At 52.1% G+C, this 5,000-nt stretch overlaps 1 non-coding gene across 1 annotated transcript in view; it reads left to right on the top strand.

Annotated features, from left to right (window-relative positions):
* The first annotated feature begins 3,593 nt into the window (after window positions 1-3,593).
* The window catches only part of LOC124566083, a 1,910-nt gene continuing 503 nt past the window's right edge, over window positions 3,594-5,000 (top strand). The window contains exon 1 of the ribosomal RNA XR_006970758.1: window positions 3,594-5,000. This exon is cut by the window's right edge and continues 503 nt beyond it. This is a non-coding gene — a ribosomal RNA (small subunit ribosomal RNA).

Raw genomic sequence — 5,000 nt, 5'->3', positions numbered from 1 at the left:
AACCTAACCTATGTCGTACCGTAACCTAACCTATGTCGTACCTTAACCTAACCTATGTCGTACCTTAACCTAACCTATGTCGTACCTTAACCTAACCTATGTCGTACCTTAACCTAACCTATGTCGTACCTTAACCTAACCTATGTCGTACCTTAACCTAACCTATGTCGTACCTTAACCTAACCTATGTCGTACCTTAACCTAACCTATGTCGTACCTTAACCTAACCTATGTCGTACCTTAACCTAACCTATGTCGTACCTTAACCTAACCTATGTCGTACCTTAACCTAACCTATGTCGTACCTTAACCTAACCTATGTCGTACCTTAACCTAACCTATGTCGTACCTTAACCTAACCTATGTCGTACCTTAACCTAACCTATGTCGTACCTTAACCTAACCTATGTCGTACCTTAACCTAACCTATGTCGTACCTTAACCTAACCTATGTCGTACCTTAACCTAACCTATGTCGTACCTTAACCTAACCTATGTCGTACCTTAACCTAACCTATGTCGTACCTTAACCTAACCTATGTCGTACCTTAACCTAACCTATGTCGTACCTTAACCTAACCTATGTCGTACCTTAACCTAACCTATGTCGTACCTTAACCTAACCTATGTCGTACCTTAACCTAACCTATGTCGTACCTTAACCTAACCTATGTCGTACCTTAACCTAACCTATGTCGTACCTTAACCTAACCTATGTCGTACCTTAACCTAACCTATGTCGTACCTTAACCTAACCTATGTCGTACCTTAACCTAACCTATGTCGTACCTTAACCTAACCTATGTCGTACCTTAACCTAACCTATGTCGTACCTTAACCTAACCTATGTCGTACCTTAACCTAACCTATGTCGTACCTTAACCTAACCTATGTCGTACCTTAACCTAACCTGTATTGCGCCTTAACCTAACCTGTATTGCGCCTTAACCTAACCTGTATTGCGCCTTAACGTAACCTGTATTGCGCCTTAACGTAACCTGTATTGCGCCTTAACGTAACCTGTATTGCGCCTTAACGTAACCTGTATTGCGCCTTAACGTAACCTGTATTGCGCCTTAACGTAACCTGTATTGCGCCTTAACGTAACCTGTATTGCGCCTTAACGTAACCTGTATTGCGCCTTAACGTAACCTGTATTGCGCCTTAACGTAACCTGTATTGCGCCTTAACGTAACCTGTATTGCGCCTTAACGTAACCTGTATTGCGCCTTAACGTAACCTGTATTGCGCCTTAACGTAACCTGTATTGCGCCTTAACGTAACCTGTATTGCGCCTTAACGTAACCTGTATTGCGCCTTAACGTAACCTGTATTGCGCCTTAACGTAACCTGTATTGCGCCTTAACGTAACCTGTATTGCGCCTTAACGTAACCTGCATTGCGCCTTAACGTAACCTGTATTGCGCCTTAACGTAACCTGTATTGCGCCTTAACGTAACCTGTATTGCGCCTTAACGTAACCGATATTGCGCCTTAACGTAACCTATATTGCGCCGTAACGTAACCTATATTGCGCCGTAACGTAACCCACATTGCCCCTTAACGTAACCCACATTGCCCCTTAACGTAACCCACATTGCCCCTTAACGTAACCCAACACACGTTGGGCCTTAACCCAACACACGTTGGGCCTTAACCCAACACACGTTGGGCCTTAACCCAACACACGTTGGGCCTTAACCCAACACACGTTGGGCCTTAACCCAACACACGTTGGGCCTTAACCCAACACACGTTGGGCCTTAACCCAACACACGTTGGGCCTTAACCCAACACACGTTGGGCCTTAACCCAACACACGTTGGGCCTTAACCCAACACACGTTGGGCCTTAACCCAACACACGTTGGGCCTTAACCTGCTCTGTAATTGTCATACGACGCGTTAAATTAGTGTAGTGTTGCCTAACTGCAACCCCCGCAATATAGTTTGCTACTCGCACTGCCCGGTCCCCAGTGTATCGCTTCATGTTAAACACCTTGCAGCTATACACTGTAATGTGGATGGCAGCAGGACGTACATGCTCAATGCCCTTTGCAGTTGTTCATTGGCATTTGCAGTTGTTCATTGGCATTCGCATGTGCGAAGCACTTAGCCTACGCTGTGGTACGGCCTGTGTCAACTGTCCGCTGATGTTGTACGTCCAAATCACACACTGTACTGCACATTGGTCCTCATGTACTGAATGATACATCGTGGTACATGTGACCGTACAACGACTGCGCCAACAACGGCGAACCATGCGGTCCAAATGTTGTGCACTCAGCTACGTGTCGTCTCCCTATAAGAGCTGGATTGCAGTGTGGTATGCCCTGGATGGCGATCAGCATGAGCCGTCTGTTGATGTAGTGGCGCGTGTTGTCAGACGTAGTCGTCTCTTCTCACACACCGTGATAGCATGGTGCACTGCGTTCCACATCTGCGACATGCGACAGAGGCCGGTTGACAGTCGTTCGCGCAATGGACATCGCATACGTACGGGGGCCACCTTCCACGTGTTCGCGAAGCGTGCACATGTTGTTGCGTGTATGTGGGCAGACATAGTGTGTCGTGACACCTGACACAGGCATGCAACAATCGTTGAATTTGCAAATGGCGATGGACGCCTACGTTTGCTGGTGACGTTATGCAAATGAACAACTGGTAAACCGTTGTGGTGCGGTTGTTCTCGCTAGAGGTGAATCAGTGATGGCGACGATCGGTTGAGCTACCAACCGGTTGTTCCAGCGATACCCACCATGCCCACGAACGTGAATGGCATCTGGGTGTGAAGCGATACGCGGCGGTGGCTGGGTGGGACCGTCCCCGGCCGGTGAGGGGGGGCCTCCCGGCGTGCTGGCCGCGCGGTGCGTGGGCGCACGCGCTACAGCCGGCTGGTGGGGGCGGCCAGTGGCAGGCGCGCCGGCCGACGGAGGCGGCAGGCGGCGCAGCTGCGCGCCGGCGCACCCTGCACGCGGCGCCGTGCGGCCAAAGTAGGTCCTCGCGGGCCCGGTGCGAAGCGCGGTGGACATCTGCAGTGTGCTGGTCCGATTGAGGACTGTGTGCGCTGAGGATGCGCCGCCGCCCGGCGCTCGGCGCCGCGACGCCGTCTGCTGCTCGGTCGCCTCTGCGGTTCTCGCAGGTGGTTTGTATCGCAGCTGTGCGGACGTGTTGGCGCGTGCGCTGTGCTGGGAGAGTTCGCTTCGGCACCCAAGTGGGGCTTTTGTCCTTCTGTGGCGCTGGCGTTGGAGCTGCCGGTCACCGTAGGTGGCGCGTGTTGTCTCCCGCCGGCAATGCCACGACAGCACGCTCCCGGGCCTCTGTCGGCAGCGGCAAGCTCAGTTGGGAGCACGGGTGGTCGCACCTAAAGCGTCTACTCGCCAAACTCCGGGCGATTGCGCCTCTCTCGAACCCGACCAAGTACTTAGGACGGCGCTGCGCGCCGCCGGGACCTGAGAGGGTTTCGAGGTGTATTGTGCAGGGGAGCTCAGCCTCCTCCTGTTTGCAGAATAATTGAGCGGACGCTTGCGTGTTCGCGCGGGCCCCCGGGACACACTCCCGGGCGGCCGGCTGCTCAGCTCTAGTTGACGCAGCTCCCTGGTTGATCCTGCCAGTAGTCATATGCTTGTCTCAAAGATTAAGCCATGCATGTCTCAGTACAAGCCGCATTAAGGTGAAACCGCGAATGGCTCATTAAATCAGTTATGGTTCCTTAGATCGTACCCACGTTACTTGGATAACTGTGGTAATTCTAGAGCTAATACATGCAAACAGAGTCCCGACCAGAGATGGAAGGGACGCTTTTATTAGATCAAAACCAATCGGTCGGCTCGTCCGGTCCGTTTGCCTTGGTGACTCTGAATAACTTTGGGCTGATCGCACGGTCCTCGTACCGGCGACGCATCTTTCAAATGTCTGCCTTATCAACTGTCGATGGTAGGTTCTGCGCCTACCATGGTTGTAACGGGTAACGGGGAATCAGGGTTCGATTCCGGAGAGGGAGCCTGAGAAACGGCTACCACATCCAAGGAAGGCAGCAGGCGCGCAAATTACCCACTCCCGGCACGGGGAGGTAGTGACGAAAAATAACGATACGGGACTCATCCGAGGCCCCGTAATCGGAATGAGTACACTTTAAATCCTTTAACGAGTATCTATTGGAGGGCAAGTCTGGTGCCAGCAGCCGCGGTAATTCCAGCTCCAATAGCGTATATTAAAGTTGTTGCGGTTAAAAAGCTCGTAGTTGGATTTGTGTCCCACGCTGTTGGTTCACCGCCCGTCGGTGTTTAACTGGCATGTATCGTGGGACGTCCTGCCGGTGGGGCGAGCCGAAGGCGTGCGACGCGCCTCGTGCGTGCTCGTGCGTCCCGAGGCGGACCCCGTTGCAATCCTACCAGGGTGCTCTTGAGTGAGTGTCTCGGTGGGCCGGCACGTTTACTTTGAACAAATTAGAGTGCTTAAAGCAGGCAAGCCCGCCTGAATACTGTGTGCATGGAATAATGGAATAGGACCTCGGTTCTATTTTGTTGGTTTTCGGAACCCGAGGTAATGATTAATAGGGACAGGCGGGGGCATTCGTATTGCGACGTTAGAGGTGAAATTCTTGGATCGTCGCAAGACGAACAGAAGCGAAAGCATTTGCCAAGTATGTTTTCATTAATCAAGAACGAAAGTTAGAGGTTCGAAGGCGATCAGATACCGCCCTAGTTCTAACCATAAACGATGCCAGCCAGCGATCCGCCGCAGTTCCTCCGATGACTCGGCGGGCAGCCTCCGGGAAACCAAAGCTTTTGGGTTCCGGGGGAAGTATGGTTGCAAAGCTGAAACTTAAAGGAATTGACGGAAGGGCACCACCAGGAGTGGAGCCTGCGGCTTAATTTGACTCAACACGGGAAACCTCACCAGGCCCGGACACCGGAAGGATTGACAGATTGATAGCTCTTTCTTGATTCGGTGGGTGGTGGTGCATGGCCGTTCTTAGTTGGTGGAGCGATTTGTCTG

The sequence above is a fragment of the Schistocerca americana genome, unplaced genomic scaffold, assembly GCF_021461395.2.
Source record: "Schistocerca americana isolate TAMUIC-IGC-003095 unplaced genomic scaffold, iqSchAmer2.1 HiC_scaffold_137, whole genome shotgun sequence".
Classification (NCBI taxonomy): Eukaryota; Metazoa; Arthropoda; class Insecta; order Orthoptera; family Acrididae; genus Schistocerca; species Schistocerca americana.
This window is presented reverse-complemented; position numbering and strand designations above follow the sequence as displayed.